General features: G+C 41.1%; 1 protein-coding gene across 2 annotated transcripts in view; it reads right to left on the bottom strand.

Annotated features, from left to right (window-relative positions):
• LOC144598329 (MOB kinase activator 3C-like) overlaps nt 1-15,473 on the bottom strand; it is a 55,880-nt gene extending 40,407 nt beyond the window's left edge. Inside the window, exons 1-3 of one of the 2 annotated variants that reach the window (XM_078408360.1) lie at nt 15,431-15,473; nt 3,652-3,714; nt 3,441-3,528 (exon numbers count right to left, since the gene is read on the bottom strand). The gene's annotated coding sequence lies outside the window, so the exon portion shown is untranslated. Of the gene's footprint in view, nt 1-3,440; nt 3,529-3,651; nt 3,715-4,566; nt 4,579-15,430 lie in introns of those variants that run through there. The other variant, XM_078408361.1, reaches the window with a different exon arrangement.
• Between the last annotated feature and the right edge of the window lie 5,172 nt (nt 15,474-20,645).

Below are 20,645 nucleotides of genomic sequence, written 5' to 3'. Positions count from 1 at the left end.
CAATGATACTGTTATGGAACACATATTCAGCACCGCTCTGTGCCAGCAGAGAGGCGATCAACTCAGCCTGTTGAACATTAGTTTCTTGGCACTTTGTTCCTTGGTTTCTCCGAGTTGCAGTGTTCAGAGCATGACTCCATTCTCATTATTATCAGTTTGGTCTGCTCTGATCCACATGGGGCTTACTGGCTGGGACAGAGTCTCAGAAGGCTCTTCTCAAGGCATCAAAATCAACTTTACAAAAGTATTTTGAATCCTCAGGGCCATCATGATTTTGAGTTATAAATCCATTAAATATAAAATATAAACCTACACATCTGCTTTAAGTGAACAGAGTTTGGAAATCTCTCTGTACAACACCTAATAGATTTAAATCTAACAAAATAAAGAGTCCCGACCCAAAAAGTCACCAATCTATGCAGCACTCCAGAGCTGCTGCCTGACAAATGAATTACTCCAGCACTTGGTGCTCTTTTTTGTAAACCAGCATCTGCAGCTCCTTGATTCTAAAATAAACCAAATTGTTTTTGTGGTCTGTGTTTGAAGATTGAGCATTCTTAGGAGGATTATCTTGTGTGAATTATATATTTACGTATAGTCTTTCTGGTACATTAACTGTCAATAATCTATGACCTAACAGATTAGTTGAATTGGAGAAAAATTTGTTTTAACAGTTATATTTCATTAACAATGTTAAATTGAGTGATTTGATCTTCCCTCAAATATTAATCAAAATCAACAAGGAGCAAAGAGTCTGAAGAAGGGTCTCAAATCGAAATGTCACCCATTCCTTCCCTCCAGAGTTGCTGCCTGTCCCGCTGAGTTATTCCAGCACTTTGTGTCAACAAGGAGCAAACTGACTTCACAGGATTTTCTGCCATGTAAGAGGACAAGTAAATTCTAAGGCACGGAGGTGTTCATCATGCATTTTTAGGCATCATAATCCTTAATACTCACTTTGGACATCTTTAGTTTAGTTTAGTTTAGAGATAAAGCACAGAAACAGGCTCTTCGGCCCACTGAGTCCGCACCCACCAGCAATCCCCGCACATTAACACTATCCTACACACAACTAGGGACATTTAAAAAAAAATCAAGCCAATTAACCTACAAACCTATACGTCTTTGGTGTGTGAGAGGAAACCGAAGATCCCGGAGAAAACCCACACAGGTCACGGGGAGAACGTACAAACTCGCATTCAGGATCAAAACTCGGGCTTGGCACTGTAAGGCAGCAACTCTACCGCTGCGCCACCGTGCCACCCTTCTTTCCCAGGTCTCCTGCCCTCCACTGCCCTAAAAGATCTCTTCAAATCTGAAGATAGACACAAAGTTCACACAAAGTGTGGTGGGTGTATGGAAGAAGCTGCCATTGGAAGTAGTTGAGGTAGGGACTATCCCAACATCTAAGAAACAGTTAGGCAGGTACACGGATAGGACAGGTTTGAGGGGATATGGACCAAATGCGGGCAGGTGGGACTAGCGTAGCTGGGACATGTTGGCCAGCGTGGGCAGGTTGGGCCAAAGGGCCTGCTTTCACACTGCATCACTCAATGACTCTAAGTTCTGGAGTAACTCAGTGGGTCAGGCAGCATCACCGAACAAAAAAAACTTTTTGGGGTCGGAACCCTTCTTCAGACTTCTCTTTGGCCATGCCCTTGGCTGCGAGCTAACTTTTGAAGAGCATCTAACATATGTGACCTTTTGTGGTGTGTCTTAGGATATTTTGCCCTCTATATGCAGCCGTGTTGCTTGGACATACTGACAAGCAGTTTTCTTTTTGTACAGATACACTGTGAGCTGCTGAGTGTTTCCAGCATCATTTGTTCATATTTCAGATTTTCAACTTTTGCATTTTTTGGACATGGGTGATTATGAAAGATTTTAAATGTTTAGTTTTGGCACATTTGCCCTTGGACTCTAGAAGGATACCTTTGGGGAGGAATATCAGTCCGCAAATAGTCATAATAAAGACAAAATATATTCTGGAAGTTTACTATTTTTAATTTTCACAGCACAAAGATTTCTCATGGTTAAAGGTAGACACAAACTGCTGGAGTAACTCAGTGAATGTAAGTAAATAAGTTGTTGGAGCAGAATTGGGCCATCAAGTCTACTCCGCTATTCATTCATGGCCGATTTATCTTTCATTCTCAACTCCATTCTCCTGCCTTCTCCCCTTAACCCCTCAACGACCTTCAGTCAAGATCGAACCCGGGTCTCTGGCGCTGTAAAGCAGCACTTTGCCGCTGCACAACCATGCCGCCCTATGTCTTCAACAACTTGACAGATGTCAAGAGATTCAGTGGCATAATGATATTTATTTCAAGATTATACAATTTTAAATGATTTTTCATGCATGAACAAGACCATGGCCATTTTGCAATACACAGAAAATTCAGTGGGGCCCTGTCATGAGACACCTTAGTGAGCACAATGGTATTTTCATATCAGAGGCACACGTGATAGAAACATAGAAAATAGGTGCAGGAGTATGCCATTCAGCCCTTTGAGTATCCCATATCCTGCTTTTCCGAGCATTGTAGGGAAATTTGGACTAACATTGGGTACTCGTGAGATATAGTGATCTTACAAAATTCAGTGACAATCTTCAAGGCTTACTACGTAAATTATTTACATCTTTAGTATTCCTTTTCTCCCTCACACCAGACCAATCCCCCTGCAAAGCTTCCCAACCCTGGCTTCTCATGATCCTCACCTGCATGAGCCACTGATCTCACCAGCTTTGCAGCTATTTCCAAGCACCAAATTCTGCATGCCAGCCTGTGCCTGAGCTTGCCCTGATCCAAGGCCTTACCCACCCCCTGACTCTGTTACATAAAGGCCTGATCTCCTGAACCAGGTCTTGGAAAGAAGGCGTATTGGAAGGTGCTGCAGGTGCTAGTTTACATCAAATATGTAGCGTTTTATGTCTATCTTGGAAGAGAAGGAACAGGCAGGATGTTTTCAACGTGCAAAAAACTGCAACACTGGGTCCCTTGCAACCTACACAGCTGAATTTGATGCAGTCAGTCAATAACCCATCATAGTAATCATCCCACAGTTCCCACGTCATTCCCGACAATTCTTTAGGGTGCAGTGAAATTCCTTGGCAAGAAACTTGTTAAATATTTTTAAAAGCATTTGCAATATCATCACAGTACCTAGCTGTAATAGAAGGTCAGGGATTGTTTTATGTTAAACTACATCCTATCTATTCAATTTTCCCCAGTGTGTTTTGTCTATGAGTTGCCCTTGGGAGGAAAGCCAATTTTAATAGTTTGTGTTATCCTGGAAAAATGTTCCACAATTTAAAAATAAACCCGAATGAAACAGTATTCTGCTTGGCATTGTTTAAATCCGATTATAATTTTTCCCCTATTCTCTTTGCATGGAAAAACAAAAAGTCGTTAAAATTCCACTGCAGTCAGGAAACTTACTGAAACAGCTGCCTTTGCATTCAGTCTTTACATTCCACAAGTCACTGGACAGTTGATTCCCAGCAGCTGACGTTCAGCGAACAGCAATCTGCAGAGCAATTGTTGGGAAAAGAACACAGGTTATTTGTTAAAGTTTTAATTTTTTGAAAAGTAGAGAATGAAAGCTCACCATGAGATGTTTCTGAAAAGAATTGTAACTTTTTGAACTCACCCTCAAACACTTAAAGGAGTATTTTGTTGCTCTCTGCTGCACACAGGTAGGTCTTCACGGTTGCTGTAGGAATGTACAGATGTGGGGGATTCACATTGTTAAGAAGTCGATTTAAAACACAGCCACACAGTCTGGTGCTTTCCCCCTCTGCAGCCTCTGCTATTTTACACAGTGCCGGGACAGGAGAGGCTTGGTTACTCTCCTGTTTTCCTGTCTGTGATGTCACATCCTGAGACAGCCCCTCTTCACATCTGTTGATCTTTTTTTCATGAACTTTCTTTTCTTGGGTGAAAAAAAAAAAATCTTTAAAAGGATTGTTTCCTGGTTTTGCACGTTTCCGTTGAAAGGAAACGAATGTCAAAGAATTAGGAGGAACCGTGTTGTTTCATTAAGTATGTCAGCCTAAATATTTTATATTTGAAATAACAACTGTTCTTAAAATTAAAGTTATTTCCATCCACTTTAAATGCAATGTGTCCAAACAGGCATGTCAGGGCCATGGTAGGTCAGGAACCACACCCATTGCAAGTCTAGTTTTCTCATTTGTTGTAGGGAGTAGTCAGCACTTGGAACAACTCACATAATCAGATGCTAAACCGATCAATCTGTCAGAAACTACAGTGACAAATGGAACGCTTTAGTTTAGTTTAGAGATACAGCATGCAACCTTCAATCACGCATTCAGACAAGTTCTATGTTATCACACTAAGGGGAATTTTAGAGGAATCTTCCTAAATTACCCTAATTAAGGGGACACATTAAGGGGATTGATTTACAGAAGTAAAGAAACAGACCCTCCAGTCCACTGAGTCTGCACCGATCTTCAATCATGCATTCAGATTAGTTCTAAGTTATCATACTGCCTACACATTAAAGGAACTTTCTTTACAGAGACCAATTAACTGACAAACCTACACTTCTTTAGGATGTGGGAGGAATCCGGAGCATCCGGAGGAAACGCATGCGGTCACAGCGAGAATGTGCAAACTCCTCACGGACAGCACCCGAAGTCAGGATTGAACCTGGGTCTCTGGCATGGTGAGGCAGCGGCTTTACCAGTTGCGCCACTGAGCAGTCCCTAAGCGACTGTTTCGTTCCCTCCAAATGTCCATAGCAGATTTTGCCCTTGTATGCTCATCGATGAGATCACAGTGACTGACTACTATTTTGAATGCAATCATGCAAATTCTTTTCTAAGACAATTGTGTCCACTTAGTTATTCAAATGAAAGATTTAAATAACATATAAAAAGTCTAAAATGATCTATTTTGCAATAATAACTGGCCCAGAAACCATTGACGATCACTTGTGGAACTGACAGTCACTTTGGGATGGAACTCTGCCAATGAAAAGCCTAATGAGGAACTTATAAGACTTTGCGTGTCATCTAGCACTTCTCCACAAGCTGCACTGTTCTGGAGTATTTTCCTTCAAGGGAAATCTCTTGAAGATTAAAAAAAAATGTCAGGCACTTGCACTTATAAACTAATCTCATTGTAAAACACTCCAAAAAAATTATACTTTGTTTTGCAAGGTCTGGATGACTTCATAATGGTGTAAAGTGCCAAATTTATTGCTTACTAAATTGCTAGGGCAAATAGAGAGAATCTCGTTTCTTTAGCTTTAGTTTTAGTTTAAGAAAAATAGTGTGGATGATAATCAAAGATAATAGAGCAAGATAGACCACTCCGCCGAAATCGCGTATACTGAAGTGCAGTACGCAACGGAGCGGAATGTCTGCCATTTTAGGAAGCAAAACCCACCGTTCGTTATGCCTCATGCAGTGTAATCAGTGTTGTGGGGGAACAGTATGTGTGATGATACCATTAAAATGCAGAATATATCTCATCTATCAATTCACAGATTTTTGTTAAGGCATCCTTCCTTGTTAGATGAGCTTGTTGTCATACACGCCAAGGTGCAATGCAATTCCTTGTTCGCCTGAAGCTCAAAAACCAAAAGTTTACAAATGGTAATGATAATCGCAACAATAAATACAACAAGTAAATGGGACACAATAGAATAGCCAGGATGAAAGGCAATCTTAATGATTCTGCCGGCCTTCCTGAGACTATATACCATTAGAGTTCAACTGGATAGAAGAATGTGACGAGCCTCTGATGGACTGGGCTGTGTTCATCACTTTTCACAGGGTCAGACAGTCTAGACCAGGGCAATTGCCATACCAAGCTGAGACAGCTCCCATCAGAATACTTCCTATAGAGGGTCTGTAGAAATCTGAGGGTACATTCCGAATCCTCTCAGACGCCTAAGGAAGTAAATAAAATGAAGGGCATCCTTGATCACCACATCAGTGTGAAGGGATCAAGTTGGGTCGCTGGTGACATGGATGCCTAAGAAGTTGAAGCTGCCAACCATCTCTGCAGCACCTCCGCTGATGGGGACAGTGTTGTGTTCACCCACTGACTTTCTTAAGTCAGCAATTAATTTATTCTTCTTGCTGACATTAAGGGCTAGGTTATTGTCCTGACACAAGACCTGGAGGGTCATCATTGTTGAGGTACTAGTCTCATTAATTTTCTCCGTTACTTTGTCAAATAACCCAATCTGGGTAGTCAAACGTGATTTGCTTGAATGCTGTACAAGGCTGGAAAAAGAACAACAAAATTTCAGAGGCACCTGGGTAGGTACATAAATGAGAAAGACATAGAGGGTATGAAATTAATGCAGGCAGTGGGATTAGTATACATTGGCATAATGTCTAGCATAGACGAGTTGGGCCAAGGGATTAGTTTCTACTAGACTAAGTGGACCCGTTGGGCCCAAACCTCTCCTGCATTGGTGCAGCACCCTCTCGTCTCCCCCACCCCTCTCCCCCCTCTCCCCTCCCCAATTCCCCCCACCCTCCCCCCTCCCCTCCCCTTCCCTCCCCCTCCATCCCCCTCACTCCATCCCCCTCCCCCCTCCCTCCCTCGGAGATAGATTTAAACTTTAAAATGTGAAAAACTTTAAAAATATAACACTGATTTCAATTAAACGTCTTCCATTAGCACCAAAGGGACAACGGTGAGTAAGGTGGGCCTAAAATTGTCGCGCTATCGTGTACTGTTTTGGATGTAGTTCAGGAACAAACCAACAAACAAATGAGAGTTTTAGTATATAGATGCTGTACTATGGCTCTATTCCTTTTCCATTTATAAATTTTAATTTTCACCTGCTGGGTAACAGAAATAGAAAAAGACAGATAGAGACAGACAGACCATTTATCGGGGGATATAGTTAACAGAAATTAATGACAACATGCAAACACTGAAGAAGGGGCCCAACTCGAAATATCACCTAACCATGTTTTCCAGAGAAGCTGCCTGACCCCACTGAAGTACTCCAGCACTTTGTGTCTTTTTTTGTAAACCAGCCCCTGCAGCTCCTTGTTTCCAAGCAAACACTATTTTTGATTTATTTTATGATATCCTGTATTGATATCACAGAGCCCCTAATATTTCATTGATATTAAAAGCAATATTTAGTAATTCAACACATCTGTTTCAAAAGAGGCCGCTATTGATTGTATGGAAATTGTGATGTTTACACTCACTTGACATAATTAGTCCTTGAAACTAACTGCAGAATCCATACAGATAGATTACAATGAAATTATTGCAGGAACAGTCTCAATGTTCAATGTGAATATAGATATCTATTCAGTACATCTGTATTCAGACATCAGTTGTGACATGACAATGATTTGTTTTGGGATGCTTGTCCAAATGTACAGGGAACATTGAAGGTCACAGTGAGACGAATGAGATGTAGAAACAAAGAACTGTGAATGAAATGAAAGGTTGAGGTAACAGAATCCACATTAATACCTTTCAAAAACACTTCAAAACTTGAAGCCAGGAAACACTGAGGAGATAAGGATACAGGGAACAATAGATGAATGCACTGCATGTGACTGTGCAATGTAACAGGCGACAGTGTATGAAAATCAATGAAAAGCAAAGACTATTTCAGTACACTTGCAAATTGAGGATGTGCTTGGGTATGGGAATACTGCACTGGACTGTATGTAAGAAAGATAATTTCGCTATGGGCAAAAAATGTTTATGAATCAAGATACCGAGCATAATTGTGATATGGAAGCAACAAGAAGGGCCTCCGGTTTCAAATTTAAGCTTAAGGCATCAGAAGGTTGCAGGCAGCTTCATGTTCCGTTGCCTCACCAAAATTGCCATGGCCACATCTGATGTGCTGTCACTCCTTGTTAATGAATTCAATATGTTTGAAACTTATTCTGATTCTTGAGGAGACCCTTCCGCATGAACTTCCCTGTGTACATGCTTACATTGAAATCTAACCAAGGCTTCCCATTCCCAAACTGTCCTTTCTGTCCTGGGCCTCATCCACTGTCAGAGTGAGGCCACAAACAAATTGAAGGAGCAGCACCTCATATTTCACTTCGGCAACTTACAACCCAGCAGTATGAATATTGATTTCCCTAATTTCAAGTAACTCCTGCAATCCTTTCCCTCCCCCCCCCCCCATGTCTCTCTCCCCCCCCCCCACCCACCCCACACCCTCACCATAGTCGACCTACTAGTTCCACTGTCCGCATCCTTGCATCCCTATCGTCAGCACATCTTCCCCAATCAGCAATGGGCCATTATGGACTCCATCCTTCCAAACATCATCTGTTGTCGACTTTGTTTTGTTGTGGCCTTCTCCATCTTTCAGTCTGAGAAGGGTTCCATCACCTAATCCTTTCCTCCAGAAATGCTGCCTGACCCGCTGAGTTGCTCCAGCATGTTTTTGTCTATCTTCTACTAAAGGCTGTTCCAGTCTCCGAGTGGCTCTTCACCCACTGCTCATCAAACCCTTACAACCAAATGAAGGGTCTGAAGAAGGGTCTCGACCCGAAACGTCACCCATTCCTTCTCTCCCGAGATGCTGCCTGACCTGCTGAGTTACTCCAGCATTTTGTGAATAAATCGATTTGTACCAGCATCTGCAGTTATTTTCTTATATCCTATTCCAAAAAGCGTACTATCCAGATCTAAGATCTTAGTTGACATTCCTGATAGTCATAGAGTGATATTATTTTAAGAATAGATGGCTTGAAAATCCCTGACTGCGGCAAAGCAAGCAGAAAGAATGGCAAAGGCGACGTATGGCACGCCAGCCTTCGTCGGTCATTGATTATAAGAGTCAGGAAGGATGGGGGGGGCTTTGGAGAGGGAGCAAAAGTGTTTTACCAGAATGCTAAATAAAGAAACAAAGTGTTGAAGTAACTCAGTGGGTCAGGCAGCATTCACAGAGAACATGGATAGGTGATATTACAGGCAGGACCCAGAGGATGGTGGGTGCCTGGAATGCGCTGCCATGGGTGGTGGTGGAGATATGATGGTGGCATTTCAGAGGTCCCAACCTTAATGACACCAGTCCATGTTCTCCAGAGATGCTGCCCAACTCACTGAGTTACTCCAACACTTTGTGTCTTTTTTTTAAACCTGCATCTGAAGTTCCTTGCTTCTACTATTATCAGAATGCTACCTAGTTTAGAATGAGGAAAGGCTGAACAAACTTGGATTGTTTTCTCTGGAGCATCGGAGGCTGAGGGGAGACCCGATAGAAGTATCCAAAATTATGAGAGGCATAGATAGGGTAGACATTCAGAACCTTTTTCCAGGATGAAAATGCCAAAGACTAGAGATCATATCTTTAAGGTGAGAGAGGCAAAATTTGAAGGATTTGTCATAGTCATAGAGTGATACAGCGTAGAAACAGGCCCTTCAGCCCAACATGTCCACACCGGCCAACATGTCCCAGTTACGCTAGTCCCACCTGCCTGTGTTTGCTTCATATCCCTCCAAACCTGTCCTATCCATGTACCTGTCTAACTGTTTCTTAAACATTGGGATAGTCCCTGTCTCAACTACCTCCTCTGGCAGCTTGTTCCATACACCCACCACCCTTTGTGTGAAAAAGTTACCCCTCAGATTCCTATTAAATCTTTTCCCCTTCACCTTAAACCTATGTCCTCTGGTCCTTGATTCCCTTACTCTGGGGAAGAGACTGTGTGTGTCTACCCAATCTATTCCTCTCATGATTTTATACACCTGAATTTGAGTAGGGAAAGTTTTTACACAGAGGATGGTGAGTGTCTAGAATGCTCTGCCAGGGCTAGTGCTAGAGGCAGATACAATGTTGGCATTTCAGAGGCACATAGATTAGCAGGAATTAGAGGGATATAGATCATGTGCGGGGAGAGGAGATTAGTTTAACCTGACATCATGTTTGGCACGGACATTGTTGTCTGAAGATCCAGTTCCTGTGCTGTGCTGTGCTGTGCTGTTCAATGTTAAAATGTTTAGACCACATCCTTTGCTTTTCATGGTGGAATTATCATGAAGGATACTTTACAATAGACAATAGGTGCAGGAGGAGGCCATTTGGCCCTTCGAGCCAGCACCGCCATTCAATGTGATCATGGCTGATCATTCTCAATCGGTACCCCGTTCCTGCCTTCTCCCCATACCCCCTGACTCCGCTATCCTTAAGAGCTCTATCTAGCTCTCTCTTGAATGCATTCAGAGAATTGGCCTCCACTGCCTTCTGAGGAAGAGAATTCCACAGATTCACAACTCTCTGACTGAAAAGGTTTTTCCTCATCTCAGTTCTAAATGGCCTACCCCTTATTCTTAAACTGTGGCCCCTTGTTCTGGACTCCCCCAACATTGGGAACATGTTTTCTGCCTCTAACGTGTCCAACCCCTTAATAATCTTATATGTTTCGATAAGATCTCCTCTCATCCTTCTAAATTAGACTTTACTTTAGAGATACAGTGTGGAAACAGGCCCTTCGGCCCACTGAGTCTGCACCAACCAGCGATCCCCCTGTACACTAACACTAACCTACACACACTAAGGACAATTTTACAACTTGCTGAAGCCAATAAACCTACAAATCTGCATGTCTTTGTAGTGTGGGAGGAAACCAGAGCTCCCGGAGGTGACCCATGCAGGTCACAGGGTGAACGCACAAACTCCGTACAGACAGCACCATGGTCAGGTTCGAACCCGGGTGGCTGGAGCTGTAAGACAGCAACTATACCGTAATACCACTGTGCCGCCCCACTCGTTATAATCATTTGTTGCTTTAACAATGCAGACACCCTCCTAAATAAAAGCTTCACTGCAAAGTCTTCATTTTTTAGGCTTCTTCGCTGTGCACCTGCTTCTGTCAAACCCTCAATGAGGCAATGAGGCACCAAGGGCCAGAATTAATACAAATATAACGAAATACCTGTTTCCGCAGTAGCTTGCGCAAAGTTCTGTGACAATTTGAGACTAATTATAGCTTGCATTACACTGTGACCAGATGTTCAGATGGATTGTTTCATTGATTTAAAATTGCTTATCTTGAATGCTTCCCGCTGCAATGTGTTTCCTTCCTGTGTTGGGTTGAGAATTGCACATTTACCAATTCACAGCTCTTTTGAACCTTTGAATGAATTCACAATCAAATTGTAAAATCTTTCCTGAGGATATATGAATTATGCAGTGACCCTGGCATCTAAGCTAAACTATGAACCGCAAATAATCATTGAAATTACAAATGTATTTCTGCCAAACGTTTTTGCAAACTCATTGCATGCTAACGTGGTAAATGCCAAACTGACTATGTCAATATGGATAAAAATGGAAACAAAAATGCAAGTCTTACAGCGGTACAGCAAATACCTGCTTTCATATGGCACCTATAACGTTGTGAAGTGTCCCACATGCTCCACAGGAGCTTAATTAGACATTTTCCCCCAAAGCCACAGAAAGCACATGTGATTAAATATGTCAAAGAAAAAGGTTATAAGATGATACTGAAAAGAATGGGGCAGCACAGCTGGCAAAGCTACTGCCTCACAGCAGCAGAGACGCGGGTTCGATCCTGACCTCGGATGCAATATTGTTTTTCTTTGCCCCTTCAATTCTGGTATCTGTCTGTGTGGGGTTTGCACCGGGTGCTTTGATTTTTTCCCATATCCCAAAGGTGTGTAGGGTTATGGGCCTCTGTAAATTGCCCCATGTGCGGGGAGTGGACGTGAAAGTCAGATAACATAGAACTAGTTTGAAACGGTGATCGATGATTGGCATGGACTCGGTGGGCCAAAGGGCCGGCTTCCATGCTGTATTTCTAAAGTAAACTCTCCAAACTAATTCCCGATGCTTAAGGCTTAGCTACTTGAAGACATTGTCACTGAAGATATGGCTATAGTGATAGGCAATAGACAAGAGGCCATATGTGGAATAATGTAAAACTTACGGAAGACTGGAGGCCTGGAGAATGTAAGAGAAAGTGGGGATAAGACCATGAAAATATTTGAACATATATATGACAAACCTATACTTCATACAAGGAACTGCAGATTATGTTTTTTACGAAATATAGACACAAAATGCTGGAGTAACTCAGCAAGTCAGGCAGCAGCATCTCTGGAGAAAATGGACAGATGACATTTCAGGTCGAGACCCTTTTCAGTAGTTAATGCAGTGGCATTTCTGTGCTCAGAGCCATTACAAATTACAGAGTACATGGGATGTCAGATCATGTTGGACAGAATGTTGAAGGTTGAAGACTGGTTCTCTGACTGGAGGTCTGTGACCAGTGTTGTTCTGCATGGGTCAGCACTGGGACCTCAGTTGCTTATGATATACATAGATAATCTTGATGTTATACCTGTGAATAACATGGTGATTATGACAATAGAAGCAGCAATCAAAGAAAGCATATAAATATACTGAAAATGGGTAGCATGAAATAACTCATAAAGCAAATTAGGAACAGTAAAATTTGTGGTCTAAATGGATGGATCCATACACAGTAAAAAAGTTAAAAAGGTAACAAGGACATAATAAAAATACAAAAAAATAATTGGAGAAATAAACAGCATTTGGGTTTTTGTAGACCATAAAATACAATTATTTTATACAAAATGAGGAAAGAACAAGTTCAGAGAATTAGAGGCCAATTAGCTTCATGATAGGCAAAGGAAAGATAATGTAATTCTAAATCAAATATTTAATAGAGAAACATCCAGAAACAGAAAATACAGCAAAAAAAGTTTCATAAAGGAAAGGATTAAAAAAAGGAGAATATAAAAAGGAAAGAGAACATGCTTGGCCCCAAACTGAATCTTCTGAAATCGTAACAGGAGAGATAGACTAGAATGGTGGAATAGACCGAATATATTTGGATTCTAAAAAAGCCTTTAATAATCATAAAACAAGTACTGGAAGAAGTCAGTGACCAAGAAATTGCTGGATGGTTGTAAAACTTCATCTGGTTCACTACTATCCGCCAAGTAAGGAAATCTGGCATCATAAAATGGTCTATTCAACAAGCAGATCCAGATACAGAGCAATGGTTTACATATAATTGCTATTGGAAATGACCCAGCAAGTCAATCAGTTCAGTGAGTAGTTAGGGATGGGCAACAAACACTGGCCTCATCAGTGGCATCCATATTCCAAGAACAAATACTTTCTTTGATAAACTGAGGCAATTAGCATTGATTCACTCAGAAGGTTGAGCACATGAGGCGTAAATTAATAGAAGAAAGTGTTTCTGGGCTCATGTGAAGATAAGTGGGAGCAGGCTTTTGCACAGCATGAAATTTGGCAAGTTTCCATTAGGCCAAATGTATTATTTCAATGCAATGCATCATATTGTGTTTCTACTTACTTTTCATCCTTGGATTTGAAAGTTTTTAAAAGGTTGTTTTTAAAACCATTGCCTTATTTAGGAAATAAATTCTAAAAGTGAATCACTAGATCGATTCATATGACCACTTTGAGAACTCTTCATCGTAAAAGGAGATTTAAGTATTAAATGCCAAACCAGAATGATATTCAGCCCAGGAAAGTTGAAATATAGCCCTTTGCTGTTTTATTTCTAATTTCCCTCAATCACTTTGTCTGTCTTATGGATGTACAATTCTCTGCAGATATTATCATTTCCCACTGTTTCCACAGGCAATCTGTTTCAATATTTACCATTAAAGAATCAGTTTCAATATTTACCATTAAAGAATCTGTTCACCTTCTCTCCATCGAGCTGGTATCTGTATCCTCTTGTTAAGATACCAGAGAGCTTTAATGATGTTTTGATTAGTGCTTGCCATGCTGATTGCCCTAATTTATATTCCCAGAATTTTCTGTTTTTTGTCTATCGTCCACATAGACAAAAAACAGAAAATTCTGGTAATATAAATTAATATAAATGGCAAACACTAATCAAAACATCATTAAATCTCTCTGGTCATTTCCTTTTATCTGTAACAAGCACGCAAGAAATCTTCAGGCAAATAAATTATAAAGGTGATAAACTGGACAGCTCATGAAGGGATACACAAAGATCGCACCCTACAATTAACTAGGGCAGATGGATTTCTTCTAGTTTATGTGATTGCACCTTGCATTCAGTGTTAACTATACCCGTCCAGTTATTGTATGGCTCACCAGTGAGTGTTTAGCATACAATACTACTTAAAAGGAGCCAGGAGTTCTTTATTGGGGGTACTTTAAACAACTGATTGTGACCTGTAAACATTGAAGAATAGCAGAACACAGCAGAAGGAATTCTGTGCGAAATACAAAGTGCTGGAGGAACTCAGCAGTTCGGGCAACGTCTGTGGAGGAAATGGACAGTCGATGTTTCGGGTTAGGATCCTTTCATTATGTGTTTTTCCTTTCCATTGGAAGCCTTGATCCTGGAGATAGGGAAAAAGGGAGAACTGCACAAGTCACAGGAAGCCAGGATGTGAAACTCTTCAAAGGTGATAGGAGGAGATGACCATGGAGGTCAATGTCAAGGTTCAAACTCAGTCCTGATGCAGTGCTACAAGAATCTCAACTGTCTCACGTGCCATCAAATTCAGATTAGATTAGTTTATTTCATATACACCAAGATGCAATGAAATTCCCTGTTCACAAGATGCTTACAGAGAAAAGAGTATACATACAGTAATGACAAACACAACAATAGATACAATGACAAGTGCAAAACAGCAGAATGGTGCAAGATTGTAGTGCCAAATTTGAGTAGTGTAAGAGTATTAATGGACAACATTGGAATAATCCAATGGAATAGAATTAAGAGAAAGAGTATGTGATAGTATGGGACAGGACAAAGGACACATGATCCCACCACGTCACACCTTCCCATCTCCACCCTTTTCCTCCTTCAACAGAGACCGCTTCTTCACAACTCCTTGGTTCACTCATCCCTACCCACCCAAACCACCTCTCCCTAGGCATTGAACTCTGGGCAGGAGATGTAACACCTGTCCCTATACCTCCTCCCTTGCCTCCTAACCTCAAGGATGTGTTCACCCTCTCGCTTCCTTAGGTCAATCAACTCTTTCGTCTTACTGACGTTCAGGGCTAGGTTATTGTCCTGACACCACAACACTAGGTCTTGATCTCTTGCCTTTACTTTGTTTCATCGTTGTCGTAGTGAAATCCTTGGCAGTCTGTACAAGCTACAGTGACATCATTGGCAAACTTAAAGATCAAGCTGGTTTTGTACTTGGCCACAAAGTCACACGTCTACAGAGAGTAGAACAAGGGACTCGGCACACAACCCTGAGGGGCACCAGTGCGGAGAATCAGGGTGGAGAATATGCTATGGCCAATTCTGAATCTACAAATCCCAATGCTGCAGCTGCACCACTCATTCCTCACACACTTCTCAATCACTTCACCACAGCCTACTAATCTTTCTCAGTCACAAAAACAGCACTCATACCCAATTCAGATACTTTACCTCATCTTCACACTTGGCATTTCTTCACACACGCAGTTCACAGCTTGTACAGGCAGCCAATGATTTCACTACGACAGGCAGATGGCTCAAAATCATTGCACAATACACACTTCCCTCATCACCACAGAACAATGTGATATGAAACCCTGAGACAGCAGCAACTCACGGGCTCAAGGCACAGCTGCATGGCATCATACACAATGGCAATAGTGAAACAATTGAAACATTCCTTCTCTCCTGAGATGCTGCCTGATCTGCTGAGTTACTCCAGCATTTTGTGACTAATTCAAATGCATTCCTAGTGCTCAGAGCCCGGTCCTCCCATAATTTCCCCCACCTCACATGCAAACCTGATGTAAACACGCAGCTATTTCTTCATTCTCCATCTAACAACCAGTCATTATAAGTCCAAGCATTTCTCTTTTCAATTAGCCAAGAGTTGCCAACAAGTCAAGTGATTACAAGAGCAAGAAAAGACTGAAAATGAAGAAATATTATTACTAAATTTCAAATAAGACTCTGGATCCTCTCTGGAGCTTACAAAAGAGATCAGCTCACGCTCAGGCACATGAGCACTAGAAACCGGAGTGAGTTATTACACCTCTCGAGGCTGATCATTGATTCAATTAAATCAGTGGTGTAACTTATCTTGTGACATTTCTCCCCTAAGTCGTAATAAGTGGTTGTCAAATAACTCTATCACTCTCAGGTTTTAAATTAACCATGCAAGTCCCAGGGAATTCTTGGTGTATCAGTGGGCCTACCAGTCAGGCTTCATGCAATATCAAGTGGTGTAAAAGAGTAAATCATCAACCTTGTACAAAGCTTGAAGGACATCGATGATCCTGGCAAGGAAGTGGTAACGAGACACTCAGCCTGAGAGTCTGATGTGGGAATGGGGAAGTGGGGTTGAGTTTATTGGTATTGCTGTTGGGAGGAGCTATTCATGAAAAACATGAACAGTAGTGGTATATTCGGGTTGCTTTCTCCTTTCCTCCTGCTGTTAGTTCGCATGCCATGTCGCATCTACCAAGGTTGCTTAACATTAAGCCCACCACAAATATGGCCACCTCCCCAGCAGACCACTGTAGAGGTCATTCAGGCCATGCCTGGCAATGGTTTGCTCATTAACATTTCAAGTGGCACCATCCATAGATTCATTGTATACATTCTTCCCACATATATTGACCCACTAGAATATCAGCCATATTGTCAACAGATAACCTTCAGTAGCCAATAGCTACTTTTGTTTTATCATAGTGGCTCAAATCTTGATGGATTTTCCCACCCCAATATGCATCCATGGATACTATTAAGAAGTCTTCAGCTTCAGTTGGAAAGAAGCACAATGTTATAAAGTTCATGGCAACCTTGATAGCCACTGATAACGTGGTCCTTGCATTATTCTCAGGTTGCAGTTGGGGCTAGAACATTGGTAGAGTTCAGTGATGATGCTTTTATTGAACCGAAGTCATTTCACCCAAAGTACCTTCTGCAATTCAGATGGATGGGACAGTTGTTTGAACTGAAGGCCAAATACCCCTTTAACCACTCTAGCAGCTTGCCCTACTCATGCCCGCTCATTATACTAGTTATGCTGTATTCAAACCAAAAGGACTACCACAAACTGTCTAGAAATAAATGTTTTTTGCAGAAACCTTAAAGTCAAGTTGGTTCTTTAGTCTTTTGTCTTTCCTGATATTGAACAAATTCAGCTATGAGCGGTTCAGAGAAGGCTGAAATGGTAAATTTCAAAATTGAGGCAGCAGCATTAAATTGGCGCTACATGTTGATTATTGTCACAACCTGTACACATGCAGTGGAGGTCAACTGCGCCCCCACCTGGTGGCATCCAGTACAAATTTACTTGCCCATATCACAGAGATCAGTTAGAACTGTACCTGTTGTATCCTAAAAACAAGATGCAAGTTAGATAAGTTACTTTCAGGAAATACGGTGCATTTTAAAAAAAATCTCTAGCTTGAAAAATTGCACCCCCCACTGGTTTAAAAATGTGAACATTTTTTTCATCAGACCATACTGTAGTTTTTGTTTTGCAAAAATATCTGGAAACATCTACACTTCAAAAATATATAAATTATACCTCATCTAAATAGGGGAGAGCAATCACCAACTGGAGAATTATATTGATAAATTGGCAGAGAAATGGCACATGCAATTTAATTCAGAGATGTTGAGATGATGTATGTTTGGGGGAGACTAACAGTGCTAGGATATACATAATGCATGGAACAGCCTTGGTATTCATGTCGAAGCATCCTTGAAGACAGCACCTCAGGTTGTTAAGGTCCACCAGGATGTTGCCTGGGATGGAGCATTTCAGCAGAAGAGAGAGACTGGAAAGACTTGGTTTGTTTTTCTTCAGATGAGGCCAAGGGGCTAACCTCTTTTGAGCCATATGGATTGGGTAGACGGTGAGATTATATAACTAGGAGGCATAGCTTTAAGATAAAGGGTAGAAGATTTAATGAGGTTTTGAGAGGGATTTATTTTCACCCAGTGTGTTTGAAATCTGGAACACACTATCTGAGGGAGTGGTGGAAGCAGGTGAGACGTGAGGTTCAAGTACTTAGATGAACTCTTGACATGCTGTGACATAGAAGGCGATACGTGGAGTGCTGACGGAATTAGTATAGATAGGTATAAAATGGCCTGCATGGATTCCGTGGGCCAAAGGGCCCATTTCTGTGCTGTATAATTCTATATGTTACCTAAAATGATCTTTGCAAGATATGAGTTTCCTAATGAAACACATTTGAATGTTTTATGGACCTGTCACTCTTTTAAACCTGATGTGAGGATAATGTATTCAAATTATTTTGACTTTTAATTTGACCAGCCACTTTCATCCTTGGCTTCAGTGCCAGCAGTTAGCCAAAACGAATATAGAGCAAACTGGCATTAATAGTCTTTTACTGAAAAACTTTCATAATAGGTTTTTTAACTAATAATAAAACACATGATTTTTCCATCGGCGATTGGCCACTTGCTGGTTGCTAAAGATGAACGTGACTTTAATTGACATGAGTTTTCATGCATTTCTATACATTTCTCCCAGCTCCTTGACAGATGTTTCTCTGACAGAGAACGGATAACTGACAGACAAGTCACTCCAAATCCATTACTGTCTACCTTTTAGCAGCTAGCACAACAGTAATATCGCTAAAGGGAGGAAAGATGATCTACATATTCTTTTAGGTGATTTATTGCCTTACTGGAAGTAGACCATCGAGGAAGCATCTGATTAAATATTCACCAGGGTAGACTACTGAAACTGAAATACTCCTTACAAATTTATAATTAATTGAAAATAAGTGTAAACCCAAACTGCCATGGCTTTAATAGATACTAGCACTCAAAATTTCTTGAGGAGCAATCATTAGTAAGAATTGTTATAAGATCCACTCTCCTTCAGAACAAAAGAACCTCAGGCAACATCAGTTTTAATCAGGAGGAAAAAGTTATTTAATTAAAGCTGGAAAAACTTTAATATTTGTAATATTTGTAATATTTGAAGAAGTTATGGTGGGGAATGAGTGGGGGGGGATCATGTGAATCAAACTCTGTTGCTTATCGGTTGTAAAAAGCAAAAATTTCCATATTTTGAACTTCAATTTTTGTTACATCTTGACACAGCCCTTGCTAGTTTGATTATACTATTGAAAATAAGTTTTATCACAGAAATAAACTGACTGAATAATTGTCATTATACATTTGAATAAAACAATGTAAGTTGTTTTACTTATATTAATGAGCTTTGAAAAGGAAGTAACAAGTGTTGTAACATTTGCCTATAGATTCCTCAATATCAATAAACACCCCATTTTCCTCCCCACTCCCACCATGTTGCACTGCCATTTCTCCCACCATCAACCCCCCCCTTCCTATCACCCTGCTTCTTTCCCTTTGCTCACTCATATTCCATCCCTGAATACTCCAATTCCCTCCCCCTCCTTTTCTCTCCTCTGTCCCCTTCCACCCACTTCCTTCAGTGGCTTTACATTTCCCTCCTCCTCTCCACATTGGACACCCTTTGATCTTTTCATAAGGAATAAGAGTAAAATTAGGCCATTCGGCCCATCAAGTCTACTCCGCCATTTCACCTCTACCCTTTGTCACTTACACACCCTTCTGCCCATCAAACCCCACTCACCTATATTATCCATCCAGCTTTCTTCTTCAGACTGGAGAAGGGTCCCAACCCGACAGGTTGGCTGTCCATTTCCTCTCCAGATGCTGCCAGAACCACTGAGTTCCTCCAGCACTTAGTGTTTTGCTCAAGATTCCAGCACGCAATTTCTCCCGTCGCCCTTTGGCAGTCTTTCGTTGGCTTTCATTGGTTTCATATTTTGCTTGATGAATAGCTTTGCTACTCTTGTGTACACAGTGACAGTGGTTGCTTATGCAATGAACAGATTGCACAGCCACATTCCAAGTTGCTTGCTTCATTGGCCATTTATGAAGGAGATTGACATAGAAGGATGACAACACTGTGAAAGCTGAAGGCCATGTACCATTCTAACATCTTCAAGTATTGCACAAAGCCTTCTGTGAAGTCAACCTCGAAAAATAATTCATAGGTCTTCCGTTATACACTAGTTTGGTGTATTACCGACTTTCACACTGCCGTCTGTCACCAATCTTACATGCCAATATTTAATTTATTGCAAATGACATTGAAAGATAAAACAGTTTTCTCGTTCGATTGTGGTATGATTTTTAATTCCTCCATAATTTAAATACAAAATCATTCAGAACTTTGCAAAATATTCAGGTTGGTTTCTTTTTCCCCTAAAAGTTCCAGGTTAATTTCTGAAAGTATCTCACAGATATGCGAAAAAGCACAGCTTGCAAAAATACCCAGGAATCACCATTCATTTAGTTCCAGTTCGTAGTATGTCTCATTCCCAGCCCTTTAGATTAACAAAGATAACACAAACTTGATTTAGAAAAAACATATTTGCATTAAAATTCCATGATGGTTTCATGAGACACTGAAAGTGAACGAACATACCTAAATAAGTGCAACGAGGCAAAAGCAATGAGTCAGTGTTGTGAGTTTACACATATTCATATTGAATCTGATCACTATTTAGCAATGTCAGAGCATGTCGGGCTGAGGTTGGAGCCGCGAGGTCAGAGTTGCGCCAAGATTGGGGCATGTTGAACGGGCCGCACCACTGAGAACTAAGGG

Source organism: Rhinoraja longicauda, chromosome 11 (assembly GCF_053455715.1).
Source record: "Rhinoraja longicauda isolate Sanriku21f chromosome 11, sRhiLon1.1, whole genome shotgun sequence".
Taxonomy (NCBI): domain Eukaryota; kingdom Metazoa; phylum Chordata; class Chondrichthyes; order Rajiformes; family Arhynchobatidae; genus Rhinoraja; species Rhinoraja longicauda.
This window is presented reverse-complemented; position numbering and strand designations above follow the sequence as displayed.